This window comes from Hypanus sabinus, chromosome 7 (genome assembly GCF_030144855.1).
Source record: "Hypanus sabinus isolate sHypSab1 chromosome 7, sHypSab1.hap1, whole genome shotgun sequence".
Taxonomy (NCBI): domain Eukaryota; kingdom Metazoa; phylum Chordata; class Chondrichthyes; order Myliobatiformes; family Dasyatidae; genus Hypanus; species Hypanus sabinus.
In genome coordinates this window covers 177007539-177029538 of record NC_082712.1, presented here as the reverse complement: position 1 = coordinate 177029538, position 22000 = coordinate 177007539, and the positions used below count along the sequence as shown (strand labels likewise).

The 22000-nt window shown below is 41.0% G+C and overlaps 1 protein-coding gene and 1 long non-coding RNA gene across 2 annotated transcripts in view; one reads left to right on the top strand and one right to left on the bottom strand.

Moving 5' to 3' along the window:
• The window catches only part of si:ch211-266k8.4 (carabin), a 165264-nt gene that overhangs the window by 23680 nt on the left and 119584 nt on the right, over positions 1-22000 (bottom strand). The gene's annotated exons all lie outside the window — the stretch shown is intronic.
• LOC132396458 (uncharacterized) lies at positions 3126-21778 on the top strand. The gene is made up of 3 exons (XR_009512990.1): positions 3126-3446; positions 5036-5331; positions 21269-21778. It is a non-coding gene; the product is annotated as an uncharacterized LOC132396458 (long non-coding RNA).

Below are 22000 nucleotides of genomic sequence, written 5' to 3'. Positions count from 1 at the left end.
ATTTGTCTTTGAATGAAAGTGAGGGATGGAAGTTGAAAGAGAGAGTGAAGGGTTAGAGAGAGCAGGAACACACACAAAATTCTGGGGAACTCAGCAGATCAGGCAGCATCAATGGAGAGGAATAAACAGTTGACGTTTCAAGCCAAGACCCTTAATTAAGACTGGAAAGAAAGGGGGAAGAAGCCAGAATTAAAATAAGTATGGGGAGGGAGAGAAGCACAAGCTGGCAGGTAATAGGTGAGTCCAAGTGAGGGAGTATTAGAATTGGTCACATGTAAGACAAGAAGACCATAAGATATAGGAGCAGAATTAAGACCATTTGGCCCATTGAGTCTGCTCTGCCATTTTTTCATGTCTGATCCATTTCCCTCCTTCCTTCTCCCTGTATCCCCTCATGCCCTAACAAATCAAGTATCTAACACCTCTGCCTTAAATATACCTAATGGCTTGGCTTCTACAGCAAAACTGGTAAAAAATTTCACAGATTCACCATTCTCTAGCTATTCCTCTTCATCTCCGTTCTAAATGGATATCCTTCTATTCTGAGCCTGTGTCCTCTGGACTCTCCGACCTTAGGAAACATCCACTCTATTGAGGCTTTTCAACATTCAATAGGTTTGAATGAGGTCACCTGATATTTTTCTGAATTCCAGTGAGTAGAGGCCCAGAGCCATCAAATGCTCTTCATATGGCAAACCTTTTGAGGTACAGTGGAAAGCTTGTCTTGCACACAATCATTATGTCCTGCTATGTTCTGCTCTGATGCCTTATGGTCATCACATATATACTATATATAAACATTAAATAAACAGGCATATCGGTAGCTTAGCGGTATTACAGTACCAATGACTCAAGTCCAATTTCCATCGTTGTCGTTAAAGAGTTTGTACGTTCTCTCTGTGATCGTGTGGGTTTCCTCTGGATGCTCTGGTTTCCTCCCACATTCCAAAGTCAAATGGGTTAGTCAGCTAATTAGTCACATGGGAGTTATTGGACCACTTGCACTCATTGGCCTGAAAGGGTGTGTTGACACACTGAATCTCTAAATAAATTAGGAATGTAATCTTGAGGTGGGAAACCTATTGAATTTCAAAACTTGGTGTGAAGTATCAGCATAAGTTTATATAATCCATAAAATCCTAATAATTAGTTCTTGTCCATCACAGGGAGCAGATTCAATGAGCTGCCAAACTATTCCGATTACTTGCTGTCTTTCAGAATACTTGGAGCATACTGATCACAAATTAAAACCTACAAAGGGAAAAGTGATTAAATAAAAATAGTCTACCCAAGAACAGGAGCATATGCGTCTAATTCAATTATTGCCTACCTGAACCTCATCTCCATCTACAAACCTTTAGAATAAACACAGAGTTATTCACCTCTGAGCACTTAATAAGAACCAGCAATGATGAGGGCTGGTGGCCCCTCAGGTCAGCAAGACCCTCCTGCTTGGCCAGTGCCGGGATGAGATGTCTGTGTGATCAGGAAGTACAGCTCTGCATCCTCTCAATGTCTCACTGTAATTTATGACAACCTTCTATACTATCCACAACATCACTAACCCTTGTGTCATCTGCAAACTAACACCTACACTTGAGCAAGGAATTTCACTGCACTCTGGCAATAAATAATCTGAATTTGATCCCATCATACCTCTATTAGCTCTTTGAAGGAGCTGATTGGCACATTTGCCCAGTTCACCCTAAACCATTTTCTCCCAGTCGTGTAGATTTCTCCTTCTAATCCATGTTGAAGGTTACTCTGTCAGGCAGAGCAATGTTTGAAATCTCATCTCCAAACAGTGATTCAGCATGAAGCAGGCCCATTTGATCCTTCAGGCCATGCTGTCCCAGCAATCCCCAGGAAACCCTCAGCTAATCACAGGACAATTTACCTACCCAGTACATCTTTGGACTGTGGAAGGAAATCAAGGCACATGGGGAAAACGCACCCATTCCATAGGGAGAACGTACAAAGACTCCTTACAGAACGGAGCCAGAATTGAACTTCTAACTGCAGAATGCCCCAAGTTGTAATAGCATTGTGCTAAATGCTACACCACTGTGGTGCTGTTGTTTGCGTTGACAAGCAGCGCACCCAAGGATGAGAACAACCTGCAAGTGTCACCAAACATTCCAGCACCAACACAGCATGCCCAAAATGTTCAGCAGATCAACACAAACAACAACAGCAAGACAAGCCTCTTTCCTATTCCAATACTCACCCACCCAGACAGGCCTCCAGTCTCGCAGGCATGCGTGTGTACAAATAAAGCTAATCTGGCAGGCTGAATGGTCTTTTTCCATGCTGTAGCAATAGTCTCTTGGCTGTCCCTAAATCCACACCAGGTGTGTGAAGCATTCAGCTACATATATATATCGACTAACAATCCAGTGCAGGACCGAACATGTACAGCACTGTTGGAGGTACTGATGCTTGGATGAGTCAAGTTTCCCAATTCCCATCTGCAGTATGAGGTAGACAGAAAATGTTCCGAGCTGATTCTACTGAAGAATTATCCCAGCTTTCAATAGCCAACATGTTTCCCTCAACCACCAAAACATAATATGATAGGCCGCAAAACAACAGATTTCACAACATGTACTCAGTGGCAACTTTAATAGGTGCAGGAGAGAAAATGGGTATGGTATTCTGCTGCTGTAGTCCATCCACTTCAAGGATTAACGTGTTGTGCATTCAGAGATGTCCTTCTGCACACCACTGTTATAATGCGTAGTTATTTGAATTACTGTCGCCTCCCTGTTAGCTTGAACCAGTCTGGCGATTCTCCTCTGATCTCTCTCATTAACAAGGCATTTTCACCCACAGAACTGCCACTCACTGGGTGTTTTTGTTTTTCACTCCATTCTCTGTAAACTCTAGAAACTGTTGTGCATGAAACTCCCAGGAGATCAGCAGTTTCTGAAATACTCAAACCACCCCATCTGGCACTAACAAGCAATCCACGGTCAAAGTCACTTAGGTCATATTTCTTCCCAATTCTGATATTGATCTGAACAACAACAACCTTTTGACCATGTCTGCATGCTTTTACGCATTGAATTGCTGTCACGTGATTGACTGGCTAGATATTTGCATTAACAAGTAGGTGTACTGGTTTACCGAATAAAATGGCCAATGAGTGTAGGCAAGTGATTAATTAACCTGATTCTAATTCTCCTTATAACCACAACCTTCCATTTCAGACAACGTTCTTGTCAATCTCTTTATCGTTTTCTCTACACATCTTATGAGGAGAGATTAAGCGAGCAACAGCCTTTCTCTTTGGAGTGATGGATGATGAGATGTGACATGATAGAGGTGTACAAGATGATATGATCCATAAATTAAGTGGACAGCCAGAGACTTATTCACAAGGCAGAAATGGCTAATCTGAGGGGCATAATTTTAAGGTGACTGGAGCAAGTACAGGGATGTCAGAGGTAAGTTCTTTAACACAGAGAAAGGTGGATGTGTTTTAGGAACAGCTTCTTCCTCCCCCTACCACCAGATTTCTGAATGGACAATGAACCCATGAACACTACCTCAGTAACTTTTCTCTTTCTTTACAAACTACTTATTTAATTTAATTTTCTTTACATATAACCCACTCCTCCATACCCCTAACCCCTAAAGTTTAACATTTCCGGCTAGAGTCATCTTACGTACAGACACTCCTGCGCCTCATGTCACTTTATGGACATACAATCTAGGTATATAAACTATTTTATATATTTATATTTATTGCATTTGTTATTATTGTGTTCTTTATCTTATTGTGTTATTTTCATTCTGCATTGGATCTGGAGTAACAATGATTTCATTCCCCTTTACACTGGTGTATCGGAAATGATGCTGAACAATCTTGTACTTGAGTACGCATGTATTTAGCAAAACAAAATACTGTTTCTATCTGGGGCCAGGGGGAAAATACAATACATATGGCACATATAGTTACCATCCAGCACATACAGTTGCAAAATAATATTAATACAATAGTTATTACCTCTCAACCATTAGGCTATTGATTCAGAGGGAATAACTAAGCATCTAGTAAGTGAAAAGGGCAGTTGTTAAGTCTACATTCAATCTTGGTTATAGGTTCTGTATGACACAGATATATGCCCAGTGATCACTCTGGTACCTAATAAAGTGCCTGCTGAGATTATATTCATGGTCTTCTGCTGCTGTAGCCCATCCATTTCATGGTTTGATGTGTTGGGCATTCAGAGATGCTCTTCTACACACTACTGTAGTAACACATGGCTATAAGAGTTACTGTCACCTTCCTGTCAGCTCGAACTGTCTGATCATCCTCCTCTAACCTCTCTCATTAAAAAGGTATCTCTGACCACAGAACTGCTGCTCACTGGATGTTTTTTGTTTTTGCACAATTCTCTGTAAACTCCAGATTATGGGTTCCCCACCTGGGGTAATGGACCCCTCAGCTAATGGTAAAAGGGTGGGGGGGGGGGTCCATGGCATAAAAAGGTTGAAAACTCCTGCTCTAGAGACTGCTTTACATGAAAATCCCAGGAATTAGCAGTTTCTGAGATACTCAAACCACTCCACCTGGCACCAACAATCATTCCACGGACAAAATCACTTAGATCACAGTTGTTCCCCAGTCTGATGTTTGGTCTGAACAACAGCTGAACCCCTTGACCATGTAAAGGTTGTCTGTTTGAGCTGAACACAAAACCTATCTTGAATCTTCTATACGCAATACATTTTGCTCTTGCACTATTTATACCATTCTTGCTTCCTAATGAAATTAAAACCATAATTAATTCACTATCCTTTTTATAATTACACAACTAATTGCCACTGTTTTTAAAAAAATGTTTGAAAGCCCTAATTGTAATGTTACAATTTTAAATACTATGTTACAATATGCTACATATTAAAAATGAACTTCAAGGATTCTGGAGGCAGAGTCGAGTAAGGATGGCACTAAACAGCGACTCCTTTGGGTGCATCTTCAGAACAGTTCTATTTCCATCATTAATATCTCTGTATGTTTCCCTTTCAGGGTTCTTTTGAAGACCCTGACCTGGAGTTACCTGCTGACTTTGGTTCTTTGCGGGAATGGGACTCACTCTTGGGGTTTCATAACCGGCCGTTGCTGTTCAGCACGCCAAGAGCCCGGCCTAAGAGTCTGGCTCAGACTTGGAAACCTAGGATCTCGGGCTCTGGAGACGGGCGGATCGAGGGTCAGTGTGTCGTCAGGGGAGTCAGAATATTTATGGCTGTGTGCCTGGAATCCTGAGATCTTTGGGCACAGAGCTCAAGAAAAGCGACATAACAGACTTTTAACATCATAAACCTGTGAGTTGTTTGTTTTATATATATGTATATATATATAGAGAGAGAGAGAGAGACAGACAGACACACACTGTGGTATGTTGTACACCGGGTGAAACGCGAACTCTTTGGGATAACTGCAAGTCTGTGTCTTTGCTACTGCTTTGCTCACGCTTGAGTGCTTGGTGGTGGGTGCTGATGGCTTTTTTGCCGATGGGGAGAGGGGGCATTGCTTGCTGCTGCTTGTGCATGGGAGGGAAGGGAGCTGGGTGGAGACTTTGGGGTTCTAACATTTAACTGTCATTCATTCTTTGGGGCACTCCTCTGTTTTCGTGGATGTTTGCGAAGAAAAAGTATTTCAGGATGTATATTGTATACATTTTTCTGATGTTAAATTGGACCTTTGAACCTTTGAGTTACTGTAGCTGTAACACATTCTGGTCAGCTTTGTAAGGTTTTCATTGCATCTATGCACACATGGATTTGTGCAGATAATAATAAACCTAACTTTGATTTTTGTTTGACTTTAAAGTATATTTTTCTCACTAGTTATAAGTTGCTAAAGGTTCCCTGCAGCAGTTAAACTCTGTCTGACCTCAGGTTTGATCACCTCATAATTGCCATGACCCCAAATTCTTTAACACAGGATAATAATTTACAGTGCAAATACTTTCCCTTCAAACCATCTGTTAATTTTCTGACTGTAATAAATGTAAAAGTTTTGATGTATCAGTTAGGTGGGGTGAGAAGGAGGTGCCTTTAATCTGCTGCTATCAGCCTTAGACTTGTCAGATAGTCTGCCCAGAGCAACATTTGGTGCTTGCTGAGACTCGGGGTGTAGCATTCAAGAGATCTTATTCAATTTCAAGCCAAAGAAATAAGCAGATTTTCATGGCATTTCATGGGTATGTGAGCCCCTTACAATAAACTTTTTTTTAAGATTAACTTTATTTGTCACATGTACATCAAAACATAGAGTGAAATGCGTTGTTTTCGTCAACAACCAACTGGGTCAGCCTGCAAGTGTTGTCATACGTCTGGTAGCAACATAGCATGCCTTCAACATACTAAAGCTAACCTGTACATCCTTAGAATGTGAGAGGAAACTGCAGCACCTGAAGAAAGTCCAGTCGCTCCTAGAAGAACGTACTAACTCCTTACAAACAGCTGCTGCTGTGAAGTGTTACACTAACCACTATGCTACCAGGCTGCCCAACTTGAACAAGTCCCGTGCGGAAGGCTGGGTGCTTGAAAAACTGAGGCTACTAGTTCATTTTTTTTTAGTGCATAAGGCACAGGAGTGGACAGCCAGTGACAGGACAGGTTGGATAGGCTACACCTACATTGACTGGAATTTAAGAGAAAGAGAGGTAATGGTCTTGAAAACTCACCACCCACACAGGTCATGCTTTCTTCTCACTGCTCACATCAGGAAGAAGGTACAGGAGCCCCAGGACTCACAGCACCAGGTTCAGGAACAATTACTACCCCTCAACTATCAGTCTTTTGAACAAAATGGCAGAATTTCACTTGTCCTGTCATTGAAATGTTCCCGCAAACTATGGACTCAGTTTCAAGGATTCTTCAACTCACGTTATCGATATTTATTGCTTATTTATTTATTATTTCTTCTTTTTGTATGTAATCCTCTTGTTAAGATTTTTACTGCTATGCTGTAGGTATTTCATTTTAGCAGTTCTGTAACAGTAATCTGTTCTGCTTTTAGCATGTTTGGGTTTGAACTGAAGAGGTTATGTTGTTCAACTTAGGAATATTGTGTCAGCCAATCAGGATGGTGGAATTGGGGAAGGTTCTAGAAAATGCTGGGTGGAGACGTTTTTGTGATGGACACTGGTGTGGGTAGGGGTCTTTTAGGCGGAAGCTAATGTGGGAACAGATGTTCTCAGAGGAAGGTACGGAAGAAATGTGACAAATGTTCAGAGGATATTTTTGCGGAGTTCTGCATAGGTACATTCCAATGAGACAGGGAAGTAATGGAAGGGTACAGGAACCGTGGTGTACAAAGGCTGTAATAAATCCAGTCAAGAAGAAAAAAAAGCTTATGAAAGGTTCAGAGAGCTAGGTAATGTTAGAGATCTAGAAAATTATAAGGCTGCATAGTTCCCTGAAGGTGGAATCTCACGTGGATAGGGTGGTGAAGAAAGCTTTCGGTATGCTGGCCTTTATAAATCAGGTCATTGAGTGTAAGAGTTGGGATGTAATGTTAAAATTGTACAAGGCATTGGTGAGGCCAAATTTGGAGTATTGTATACAGTTCTGGTCACCAAATTATAGGAAAGATGTCAACAAAATAGAGAGAGTACAGAGGAGATTTACTAGATTGTTACCTAAGTTACAGAGAAACGTTGAACAAGTTAGGTCTTTATTCTTTGGAGCGTAGAAAGTTGAGGGGGGACTTGATAGAGGTATTCAAAATAACAAGGGGGATAGATAGAGTTGACATGGATAGGCTTTTTCCCATTGAGAGTAGTGGAGATTCAAATGAGAGGACATGAGTTGGGAGTTAAGGGGCAAAAGTTTAGGGGTAACACGACAGGGAACTTCTTTACTCAGAGAGTGGTAGCTGTGTGGAATGAGCTTCCAGTAGAAGTGGTAGAGGCAGGTTTGATTTTGTCATTTAAAAAAAAATGGATAGGTATACGGACAGGAAAGGAATGGAGGGTTATGGGCTGAGTGCAGGTCGGTGGGACTAGGTGAGAGTAAACGTTTGGCATGGACGAGAAGGGCTGAGATGGCCTGTTTCCGTGCTGTAACTGTTATAAGGTTAACAGGAAGGAGCTTAAAAAGGAAATTAGCAGAGCCAGAAAGGGCCATGAGAAGGCCTTGGTGGGCAGGATTAAGGAAAACCCCAAGGCATTCAACAAGTATGTGAAGAGCAAGATGATAAAACGTGAAAGAATAGGACCTATCAAGTGTGACAGTGGGAAAGTATGTATGGAAATGGAGGAAATAGCAGAGGTACTTAATGAATACTTTACTTCAGTTTTCACTATGGAAAAGGATCTTGGTGATTGTAGTGATGACTTGCAGTGGACTGAAAAGCTTGAACATGTAGATATTAAGAAAATGGGTGTGCTGGAGCTTTTGGAAAGAATCAAGTTGGATAAGTTGCCAGGACCGGATGAGATGTATCCCAGGCTACTGTGGGAGGTGAGTGAGGAGATTGCTGAGCCTCTGGTGATGAACTTTGCATCATCAATGGGGACAGAAGTTCCGGAGGACTGGAGGGTTGCGGATGTTGTTCCCTTATTCAAGAAAGGCAGTAGAGATAGCCCAGGAAATTATAGACCAGTGTGTCTTACTTCAGTGGTTGTTAAGTTGATGGAGAAGATCCTGAGAGGCAGGATTTATGAACATTTGGAGAGGTATAATATGATTAGGAATAGTCAGCATGGCTTTGTCAAGGGCAGGTCATGCCTTACGAGCCTGATCGAATTTTTTGAGGATGTGACTAAACGCATTGATGAAGGAAGAGCAGTAGATGTAGTGTATATGGATTTCAGCAGGCATTTGACAAGGTACCCCATGCAAGACTTATTGAGAAAGTAAGGAGGCATAAGATCCAAGGAGACATTGCTTTGTGGATCCAGAACTGGCTTGCCTACAGAAGGCAAAGAGTGGTTGTAGATGGGTCAGATTCTGCATGGAGGTCGGTGACCAGTGGTGTGCCTCAGAGATCTGTTCTGGGACCCTTATTTTTCGTGATTTTTATAAATGACCTGGATGAGAAAGTGGTGGGATGGGTTAGTAAGTTTGCTGATGACACAAAGGTTGGAGGTGTTTTGTGGATAGTGTGGAGGGCTGTCAGAGGATACAGCGGGACATTGATAGGATCCAAAACTGGGCTGAGAAGTGGCAGATGGAATTCAACCCAGATAAGTGTGAAGTGGTTCATTTTGGTAGGTCAAATACGATGGCAGAATATAGTATTAATGGTAAGACTCTTGGCAGTGTGGAGGATCAGAGGGATCTTGGGGTCCGAGTCCATAGGATGCTCAAAGCAGCTGTACAGGTTGACACTATGGTTAAGAAGGCATACGGTGTATTGGCCTTCATCAATCATGGAATTGAATTTAGGAGCCAAGCGGTAATGTTGCAGCTATATAGGACCCTGGTCAGACCCCACGTGGAGTACTGTGCTCAGTTCTGGTTGCCTCACTACAGGAAGGATGTGGAAACCATAGAAAGGGTTCAGAGGAGATTTACAAGGATGTTGCCTGGATTGGGGAGCATGCCTGATGAAAGCAGGTTGAGTGAACTCGGCCTTTTCTCCACGGAGCGATGGAGATGAGAGGTGACCTGATAGAGGTGTATAAGATAATGAGAGGCATTGATCGTGTGGATAGTCAGAGGCTTTTTCCCAGGGCTGAAATAGCTGCCACAAGAGGGCACAGGTGCTTGGAAGTAGGTACAGAGGAGATGTCAGGGTTAAGTTTTTTTTACAGAGAGTGGTGAGTGTGTGGAATGGGCTGCCGGCAATGGTGGAGTTGGATACGATAAGGTCTTTTAAGAGACTTTTGGATAGGTACATGGAGCTTAGAAAAATAGAAGGCTATGGGTAACCCTGGTAATTTCTAAGGTAGGGACATGTTTGGCAGAATTTTGTGGGCCAAAGGGCCTGTATTGTGCTGTAGGTTTTATATGTTTCTAGCTGGGAGAAAACAGAAGGGAAGATGGCTGAGGATGCCTTCCCTGTTGCACAAGGTGCTTTGAAAAAATGAATGGCTTCAAGGGGGAGGGACCAATACTCCCATAAGGGAGCCCATTCTGTTTGAGATGGATATCAAGCAATATTAGTGTGTGGTGTGTGCTTTCACACAGACCATGGGTCCAGTGCGCGAGTTAAAGATAACTTCAAGATGAGCTCCAACTTAAGTGCACATTTGGACCGGGCCCTTTTCATTCGTTTTTTCTTTTTCCTATTTCCTACTAACTGTTCGATAAAGCTGAAATTTAGAAATATACTTTCTTTATAATTGTATGCAGTGTACGGTCTGTTATTTCTTGGTGACAATGAATTGTATGGAGGCAGTATTTACATAGTATTCATACAGATTGGGGTTCGGGTGGTTGTGACACCCCAACTTCCAGTCCTACAGATCTGAGATGTATGGAATTTGAGAAAGGTGCTTTTCTCAATGCTGAGTCCAGTGGCTGTTAGCAAGGGGCTAGTGAGTTGTGTTTCTAGAGATGCTTGGTAAAAAGGAGTTTCAAGTATTTGCACAGTTTGTTGTCTTCTGCACTCTCATTGAACACCGAAGTTGGGTAGCCTTTCATTGATTCTGTTATGGTTATTATTCTATGGACTTATTGAGCGTGCCCACAAGAAAATGAATCTCAGGGTTGTATATGGTGACATAAATGTACATTGATAATAAAATTTACTTTGAATTTTGTTTGTCACATGTACATCAAAACATCAAACCATACAGTGAAATGCATCATTTGTGTCAACAATCATCAAAGTCTGAGTATGTGTTGGGGGCAGCCCACAAGTATCACTATGCTTGGAAGGGTTAACATATGAGGAGTGTCTGATGGCTCTAGTCCTGTGCCCATTGGAGTCCCATTGGAGTTTAGAAAAGTGAGAAGGAATTTCATATAAACCCATCAAATATTGAAAGGCCTAGACAGAGTGTACTAGGGAGTCTAAGGCCAGAGGGCTTAGGTTTAGAATACAAGGATACCTCTTTTACAGGGGCTCCCAACCTGTGCTCCACGGACCCCTTGCTTAATGGTATTGGTCCATGGCATCAAAAAAGTTGGGGACCCTATTTTTTATATAAGAAGAGAAGGAGGAGTTTCTTTGGCTAGTCAGTGGTTAATCTGTGGAATTCATTGCCACAGATGACTGTGGAGGCCATGAATGGGTATATTTAAAGAGAAGGTTGATAGGTTTTTGATTAGTAAGGGTGTCAAAGGTTACAGGGTGGAACGCAGAAGAATGGGGTTGAGAGGGATAATTAATCAGCCATGACGGAATGGTGGAGCAGAAGTGATGGACCAAATGGCCGAATTCTGTTCCTATGTCTTTTGGTCTTATCAAAGTACAAGAGTTAGGGTATCATCGAACATAGATCATTACAGTACAGCACAGGCCCGTCAGCTCATGATGTTGTGCTGACTTTTTAGCCTCAATCTAACTCCCTTCTACATAGCCCTCCATTTTTCTATCATCAGTGTGCCTATAAAAGTCCCTGAAATATCCTTAATGTATCTGCTGTCTACCACCACTCATTAGACCATAAAACCACATCTGTACTGTTCTGTAATGCATTGTTCTGTAGTTTGCAAGGAGGCACCTACTGTAGGTGATTTAGGGTTGGGCAATAAAATATTGCCTTACCAATGACAGTTACTGTACATCCACTGAATGAGTAAAAATTTCCAGTAGCACTGCTCAAATGTATGAGTCAGAATTGTGGAACCAGGCCGAACCATTTCTTTTTAATTTCAAATATCTCTACAGAATCACTCATTAATCACCTCTGCCCTAACAAAGATAGTCTCCATTTCTCATTGAAATCTTTTAAAATCATTCCAAAAACATTCTGATTTACAGGTTCCAGGTATGTCTCTTGGGGCTATTTGAGCAGTTGGCTTTACCTTAAAAACTCCTCAATTCTCAGGAATCCTGTTATGTTTGAACGAAGTTTGAAATATGTTTCTAAAGGTTTTTTGGTAATTTTCATAAGACATAGGATATGAGTTAGTCTATTCAGTCCATCAAGTCTGCTCCACCATTCAGTCATGGCTGAGTTATTATCCCTCTGAACCCTATTCACCTGCCTTCTTCCCATACCCTTTGGTGCCCCAACTAATCAATACCTCTGCTTTAACTATTCCCAATGACCTGACCTCCACAGCCATTCTTGGCAATGAATTCCACAGATTCACCACCCTCTGGCTAGAGAAATTTCTCCTCATCTCTGTTCTAGAGGGACCCTTCATGCAGAGGCTGTGCCCTCTGGTCCGAGACTTCCCTTCCATAGGAACATCCTCTCCACATCCACTCTGTCTAGACAGAAGAGAAGCTGGAAACCCAAGTCCTGATGAAGAGTTACAGCCCAAAATGTCATCTGTTTATTGCTTCCACGGATGTTGCCTGACCTGCTGAGTTAGTCCAGCATTTTGTCTGTGTTACTCCACTCAAGCTAGGCCTTTCAACATTCATTCTTTTAAACTCCAGCAAGTACAGGTCCAGAGCCATCAAAAGCTCTTCATACGTTTCAGTTCCTCATTTCCTTTTGAAACTCACCGGGGTAGACCTGGACTTAGTCCAACAAAACAAAATACTTGAAATTAACCCTTTAGAGAATTGTTGTTCAGAATATGTGCATTGTCATAACTGATCAACAGTAACACTATGGGCTGGCATGGATGCAATGGCCTGAAAGGCCTCCTTCACTGCTGTAAATTTGATTAACTCTATCTACACACTTTTTTCCCCAGCATCTAATAAATGCTTCCAAAATGGAACTGAACAGGTACTTAGAGAAAAGATACATTGCTACAGTGAACGAAGTACAAAAAGAGAGCAAAATACTGAGGAAGTGTTCAGTGGTTCAACGTCCATTCAGAAATCTGATGGCAGAGAGGAAGAAACTATTCCTGAAACGTTGACTGCGTCTTCAGACTCTTGTACCTCCTCTCTGATAAAAGCAATGAGAAAAGGCATGTCCTGGGTGATGGATGTCACATTTTTGAGGCATCGCCTTTATAAGGTATCTTCGATGTAGCGGAGGGTAGTGCCCATGATGGAGCTGACTGAGTTTACAACTTTCTGCTGCTGTTTTTGATCCTGTGCAGTAGCCCCTCCATACCAGACAGCAATGAAACCAGTCAGAATGCTCTCCACAGTACAGCTGTAGAAACTTGCTTGAGGTTTTGGTGACACACCAAGTCTCCCCAAACTCCAAATGAAATATAGCCACTGTCAAGCCTTTTTTGTAATTGCATCAATATCTTCAGAGATCCAGGAATTTGAAAATGCCCAACCTTTCCACCGCTAATCCCGAGATGAGGACTGGTGTGCATTCCCTCAACTTCCTCTTCCTGAAGTCAATTCACTGGGTCTCATTGACATTCAGTGCAAGGTTGTTCTTGCGATGTCACTTCAACGTATGTTTTAATGTTTCAATGTACATGTGACAAATAAAGCAAATCTTTAAACTCTAAAGCAAAACACACATAATACTGGGGGAACTCAGCAGCATCCATGGAAATGAACAAACAGTCAATGTTTTGGGCTGATACCCTTCTTCAGGGCTGGAAACTGTAATGAACGACATTTGGAAACAACATTCTAGGTTTCTTTTAAGTTAATAAATTAAACAATACAACCAGGAAAATCAGTGAGGGAGTATTAACTGTAAATATTGGCAGGTGTATCATGGAGAGCATTCTGATTGCGTCTGGTATAGAGGGGGTTGTTGGGGTGGGCTACTGCACAGGATCAAAATAAGCTGCAGAGTTGCAAACTAAGTCAGCTCCAACATGGGCACCAGCCTCCATAGTATCCAGGACATCTTCAAGGAGTGATACCACAAAAAGGCAGCATCCATTACTAAGGACCCTCATCACCCAGGTCATTCCTTGTTCTTATTGCTACTGTCAGGAAGGAGATACAGAACACTCAACAATTCAGGAACAGCTTCTTTCCTTCTGCCATCCGATTTCTGAACAGATGCTGAACTCATGAACACTATCTCACTACTTACTTAACTATTTTATGTACTTACTGTAATTCATGCTTTTTCTATTATTGTATTGTATTGTACTGCTGTCGCAAAGTCAACAAATATCATGACATATGCCAGTGATATTAAACTGGAATCTGATTCTGAATTTCATGCAGACAAGTGTGAGGTTTTGTACTTTGTGAAGACAAACCAGGGTAGGACACTGCAGAATGCAGTAGAACAGAGGGATCTGGGAATACACATCCATAATTCCTTGTAAGTGGCATCACAGGTAGATGAGGTGATAAAGTGAGATTTTGGCACATTGACCTTCATAAGTCAGAGTGTTGAGTACAGGAGATGGGATGTTATGTTGAAGTTGTATAAGATGTTGGTGAGGCCAAATTTGGAGTATTGTGTGCAGGTCTGGTCACTGACCTACAGAAAAGACATCAATAGGCTTGAAAGAGTGTAACGAAAATTTACTAGGATGTTGCCACTACTTGAGGACCTGATTTAAATGGAAAGGTTGAAAAGGCTAGGACTTTATTTCCTAGAGCATAGGAGAATGATGGAAGATTTGATAGAGGTATACAGAATCATGAGGGGTATAGATAGGGTAAATGTAAGCGGGAATTTTCCACTAAAGTTCAGACTAGCACTGGAGGTCACATGTTAAAGGTGAAAGGTGAAATATTTAAGGGAAGCCTGAGAGGAAACTTCTTCACTCAGTCGGTAGTGCAAATGTGGAACAAGCTGCCAGCAGAAGTGATGGATGTATGTTTGATTACAACATTTTGGGTAAGCACAAAGATGGAACCTATACAGAGGCATATAATTCAGATGCTAGAATAGGACTAGGCAGAATAGCAGTTCAGCACTGACTAGATGGGCTGAAGGTCTTGCTTCTGTGCTGTAGTTCTCTATGACTTGATTATTGGGTGCATGAAGTTGGTTTTGCTTAACACCCAGTTGCCAAGAAGACATACAGGAGAGATGATACATGGCTTAATCTCCAAGACTTTCTCAAAGGGGTCACCATGGTAACGTAGTAGTTGGAGTGATGCTATTACAGCTTGGGGCATTATGGAGTTCAGAGTTTAATTCCGATGCCATTCTGTAAAGAGTCTCTGTATGACCTCCCTGTGGAATGCATGGGTTTTCCCTGGGTGCTTCGGTTTCCTCCCACAGTCAAAAACGTAGGTTAATTGGTTATTGTAAATTGTCCCATGGTTAGGTTAGGGTTAATTGGGGTTGTGGGGTTGCTGGGGTGAACTGGCTCCAAAGGCTGGAAGGACTACTTGGCACTGTATCGCTAAATAAACATACATAAGGTTACTAATGGAGGATGAAAAGGAGAAAGTAGATGAAGCAATTCTGAATTTTCAGCGAAGTGTTGGCGTGATGCCACATCTTCACTTAAAGGCTGTGGTAAGTCAGACAATGTATGCTGGAGGATGCAGTATAGATCAGTACAGCACAGAAACAGGTCACTTGGCCCACAGCTTTGTCAGAATCAGAATCAAATTTAATATCACTGGCATATGCTGTGAAATTTGTTGTTTGCGGCAGCAGGACATTGCAATACATAATAAAACTGTAAATTACAGGAAGTATACAGTATATATATTTATGAAGTGACATTAAACAAGTAGTGCAAAAAGAGAAAAAAAAGTAGGTAGTGTTCAAGGATTAAATGTCCATTCAGAAATCTGATGGCGGAGGGGAAGAAGCTGTTCCTGAAAGTGTGTCTCTTCAGGTTCCTGTACCTCCTCTCTGATGGCAGCAATGAGGAGAGGGCACGTCCTGGGTGATGGGGGTCCTTAATGATGGATGCTGCCTTTTTGAGGCATCACTCCCTGATGATGTTCTGGATGGTGAGGAGGCTAGTGCCCATGATGGAGCTAAATGAGTTTACAACTTTCTGCGGCTTATTTTGATCCTGTACAGTGGCCCCTACATACCAGGCTGTGATGTAGCCAGTTAGAATGCTCTCCATGGTACATCTGTGAGAATTTACGTCTTTGGTGACATACCAAATCTCCTCAAACTCCTAATGAAGCATAGTCACTGTTGTGCCTTCTTTGTAACTGCTTCAACATGTTGGCCCAGGATAGGTCCTCAGAGATGTTGACCCTCCAGATGTTGTGCTTAACTAACTAAACTAGAGATTAAATGTCTAACTGATCTTTTCTGCCTACATAATGTTCATATCCCTCCATTCTCTGCATACTCAGTGCCTATCCAAGATTCCTTAATTGCCTCTATTCTATCTGCCTCTACCATTGCCACTGGCAATGCAATCTGGGCATCCACAATCTGTGTAAAAAAACTTGCCCCACATTTAAAACAACACTTCTTAAATCCCTTCTCACTGGTTAAGCCTCTGGTCATTTATCCATGGATATTCTTTATTCCCCTACAACAATCAGGGTCTTGACCCAGCATGGATGACTTCACTCATCTCAACTCTGAACTCATTCCACAGCCTACAAATTCACTTTCAAGGACTCTGCAAGTCATGTTCTCAGTTTTACTTATTTACCTTTTTTCTTCGTATTTGTACAATTTGTCTTCTTTTGCACATGGGGTGTTTGTCAGTTTCAAGTTTATTGTCATCTGACTATATGTATATAATCAAATGACACAATGTTCCTTCGAACTGTGGCATACCCACAAAACATATATCACACAGCACAAACAATATTACCATAATTAAGTTACTATAATTCAAAATGTATATAGTGTTCAGCATAGGCAAGTAATAAACAGTAAGCAGCTTGTTGTCCTAGTAATGAGACCTTAGTGGTGGCAGGCTATTCATTACTCTCACAGTCTGAAGGAAGAAACTGTTGTGTGGAGCTTTCCATTGATTCTATTTTATTTCTCTGTTCGACTCATCACTAGGACAGGACAACAAACTGCTTACTGTTTATTGCTTACCTTTGCTGCACACTATATATATTTTGAATTATAGTAACTTAATAGCCAACAAGAAAATTAATCTCAGGGTAGTATATGGTTTTTATAAATTCTTTCTGATACTTATTTAGTTTGAGTTTCGGTTTTATCCCTTCAATATCACCTAGTAAAAATAATATTGGATTATGAGGAAATTGTGTTCCTGTAATTTGTTCCAGTAAAAGTCTTAAATTTGTCCAAAAAGGTTGAATTTTAGAGCAAGACCATGTCGAATGTAAAAAAGTACCAGTTTCCTGGTTACATCGGAAACACTGATCCGATAAATTTGGATTAAATTTTTTTATTTTTTGTGGTGTAATATATAATTGATGTAGAAAATTATACTGCACTAATCTTAACCGAACATTTATTGTATTTGTCATACTGTCAAGGCATAGTCTTGACCAATTTGTTTCTTCAATTTTAATATTCAAATCACTTTCCCATTTTTGTCTTGACTTGTGGACTCCTTGCTTAATTACCTGTCTTTGAATCAAATTATACATGCAAGATACAAATTTTTTGATATTTCCTTTTTGAATTAAAATTTCTATTTCTATTTTGCAAAAGCTATTGCAGTTACTTGGAAATCGGATTCACATTTAAGTATAGATTCTTGGAAGAAAGAAATCTATGGTTGTATTCCATTAGAAAAAATTACTTATAATTTAAGAGATAAATATGAAACATTTTTGAAAATTTGGAGCCCTTATTTACAAAAGACAGGATTAAATATATAGATGCTTTTAAGATGAAACAATTGGTTACTAGGGGAAAGAAATAAATATACATATTAAAATTATTACGAACTCCATGGAGCATGTGGAGATCTTCCAACCACCAGGCATTCTTTCTTTCTTTCTTTCTTTCTTTCTTTCTTTCTTTTTTTTTCTAAGGGGTAGTTAGGGGGGAGGGGTTAAGGGGAGGGGGTATGGGTTATATACATTGTTTTTTCATACTTTGTAATCATTTAAAAATGCAATAAAAAATTATTTAAAAAAAAAGGGTAGTATATGGTGACGTATATGTACATTGATAATACATTTACTTTGAACTTTGAATATTTTCTTTGTTAATGATCCTATGAACATTATGTTCACAACGGGGTGGAACTACGGATGGCACCAGAGGGCAACCGCCCAGCTCATCAGCGAAACAGTTACATTCTTCCTATTCTAATGCCTCTATTTACCTTTTCAGTGTGACTAGAGCCCTGATGGGATATTTAATCTACAGCGGCATTCAGAAACTGCTGTTCTGTACAGCAGCCTGTTCCCACTGTTGGAGCTCTTCGATTGGACACATTGCAGTATATGTAGGTTTGGCCTGAAGTTGGGCGACTTCAGGCCTTTGTGTGACTCTGTGGACATGAATTCTCACTGGTGTCACAAACTGAAGTGTAGCAGGACCCAGAACATCGAAGAGAGTGAGAGTGGCTGCCAGCGGGCTCTGCACTCAGTTATTGATTTATCGATTCTCAAGTAGGGGAACAAGAAATAAAAAGCAATGATTCACACTGACTGTAACATCAAAACAGCAAATGTTGTTTCCCCTGTCACTGTAGAAAGAGGAATATCTGTCTCTCCCTTGTTAACGAGATGGAGAGCCTGTGGGATGTCAAAATGTTGGAGTGAACAGTTCAATTTTGATGGATTGTAGACCATGTCTCTCTTTGGGGCCTTTGCTGTTGCTTGCATGGAGAATGGTAGGAATGGCGTTGCTTAATGCTAGAATAATCTAGGGGAGGGTTGATGTTGCTTGCTGCTGTTTGTGTGTGGGAGGGGGCAGGGAGCTTTGGGGTTCTTACATCTTTTCTCTGTCATTCATTCTTTGGGGGGTTTTCTTGTGTTTCAAGGATGTCTGCAGAGAGCAAGAATTTCAGGTTGTATATTGTATACATTCTCTGATATTAAATTGAACTATTGAAGTGCCTTTGGATAATTTACTGATTCTGAAGAACTGAATCAGTGCTACTGTGTTTCCCCTGTGCTGGGGAGTCGCTGAAGTTTGCTGATTAAAGAGAGAGGTACTATACACCTTTAACAACGGCTTCTCAATTACCAGACCCCATTAAATTATTTATTTTATTTTTTATTTCGAGATATAGTGTGGAACAGGCCTTTCTGGCCCAAATGAACCGCACCACCCTGCAACCCAGCTAAATTTAGCCCTAGTCTAATCACAGGACAACTTACAATGAGCAATTAACCTACCAACCGGTACATCTTTGGACTGTGAGAGAAATCAGCGAATCCAGAAGAAACCCATGTGGTCACGGGGAGAGCGTATAAACCATTTACAGGCAGAGCCAGAAACAAAATTTGAACTCTGACACCCTGAGCTCTAATATTGTCATGCAAACTGCTACACTACTGTGGTGCCCCTGATATTAGACCATAACACTATAAAACACAGAAGAATTTGGCCATTAGGCCCATCAAGTCTGCTCTGCCATTCCATCACGTCTAATTTATCCCTCTCAACTCCATTCTTCTTTCTTCTCCTCATAACTTTTGACGTCCTGACTATTCAAGAATCTATCAATCTCTGCTTTAAATATACCCTATGATGGCCTCCATAACCATCTCTGGTAGTGAATCCTACAGATTCACCACCTTCTGGCTAAAGAAATTCCTCCTTATCTCTGTACAAAAAGGATATTCCTTGATTCTGTCCTAGACTCTCCACATCTACTCTGTCTAGGTCTTTAATATTTGATAGTTTTAATGAGATCTCCCTCATTCCAGTGAGTATTGGGCCAGAGCCATCAAAGACTCCTCATAGGTTAACCCTTTCACCATGAACTCATTGCCACCAATGGCATGGTGATACTCGGAGGTTACCCCAGCACATCCTCGGACTGTGTTGGTCATTGACACAAACAATGCATTTCAGAATCACAATCAATATCGCCGCCATATATTGTGAAAGATTAAAGATTAGATTTATTTGTCACATGTATATCAAAACATACAATGAGGTGTGTCATTTACATCTACGAGCAACACAGTCTGACAATGTGCTGGGGGCAACTCACAAGTGTTACCACGCTTCCATTGGCAACACAGCATACACACAACTCACTATCCCTAACGTGTATTTCTTTGGAATGCAGGATCATACCCACGCAGTCACGGGAGAAACATGCAAACTCCTTACAGACAGTGCTGGGTTTGAACTCTGAACTCTGACACCCTGAGCTTTAATAGTGACACGCTAACCGCTATGCTACCATGGCATGCCTGATATTAGTCCATAAGACATAAGAGCAGAATTATGTTTTAGAAAATACATAATTAATTGGTTGCAAATTACTCAAGGCTAAGGATGGTGCAAGGTCTTTGAATGTTTTTTTGAACTACATTCCTAAACTGTGGCATTCAATACTTAAAACTAAACACCAGCTCAAAACCTATTTATTTAACTTTGCTTTTAACTAACATCTTTTTGTCTTTTATTTTCATGTTTTTTTTATAATTTAGTTTTCTTGTTTGAACGAGATCCCATTGTAAAACACATTGAACTACATCATCTGTATGATCTATAAATAAGGTTTTTGCGATGGAACAATTTGTCTCCCTCAATGCTGTTTAGAAGATGGTGCCGGAGCAAGATTTAATCGATGCGGTTTGTGGACTCTAATTCATGTGTATGATGTGTTCTAGGCTCTGGTCACTCTATCTTTTGCTGTTAATTTGGGTGAATTTGAATTGGAGCAGCCTGCAGATAATGAACACTAAGCTGAGCTGAAATATGCCTTTGATTTTGTGTTTATATCCTGTTTTCACAATTTCTTTTTGTTGTTGCCATTTGTGCGACTTTGTTTGCATGTGGGGTGAGGGAATGGGTGATTTTTTTTCTTTGAACGGGTTCCATGGTTCTTCTTTGTTTCATAGCTGTCTATGGGGAAGATAAATCTCAGAGTCGTATGTTGTATAAATACCTTCACAATAAATGTACTTTGAAACCTTTGAATATATTTGAAGCAGTTACTAATTAATGCTGTGCACAGTCAGTCAGAGATATCACTGTGTGGGCCCACAGTTTGAAGCAAAGGTTCCCAACCTGGAGTCCACAATTAATGGCAAGGCTCCATGGTTTAAAGTGAAGAAATGTGAATAAAGTTCTTATGATGTATACTGGTTCTGGAAACATTAACTGTTCCTCTCCAAATACTGCCTGACCTGCTAAGTACTTCCAGAAGATTCTGTCATTATCGTACAGTAGAAAAGTAGAATTGAAGCTATTCCTAAATCATAGAAGAATAAGCATTGGTCTCTTCTCATTGCTACCATCAGGAAGAAGGTACAGGAGACTAAGGACCGACACAACCAGGTTCAGGAACAGTTATTATCTCTCAACTATCAGGGTCCTGAACCAGAGGGGATAACTTCACTCAACTTTTTCAATGTGGACCAAACAAAAGAGATGATTGTGGATTCAGGAAGGCACAAGCTGACCACTCTCCATTGCACATTGATGGCTCTACCGTGGAACACCTCACTGGCCAAGAAGGCACAGGAACGTCCGCATTTTCTGAGGAGATTGTGGTGTGCAAGGCTCCCTGACCCCATTCTAACAACTTTCTACAGGAGCACCATCTTGACTATTCTGACTGGCTGCATCACTGTGTGGTACAGAAGCTGTAAGGCATTGGACCACAAGACCCCACAGAGGATAGTGAAAACCACCGACAGTATAACCAGGGTCTCTCCCCCACCCCCCCATCATTTGTGACATTTACTGAGAGCGTTGCAAAGGGCCCGAAGCATTGTTGAGGATCCTTACTACCTATCCAACAATCTCTTTGACCCACTATCATCAGGGAGGAGGTACAGCAGCATCAAGACTAGGACTGCCAGACTGGGTAACAGCTTCTTCCCTCAGGCTGTGAGACTAATGAATACCTTGCCACTACTGAGGCCTCGTCACTAGGGTAGCTAGCTGTTTACTGTTTACATGTCCTGTGCTTTACTACATGCATTTTGAATTATATTTTATTAACTTAATTATAGCATAATATTTTGTGT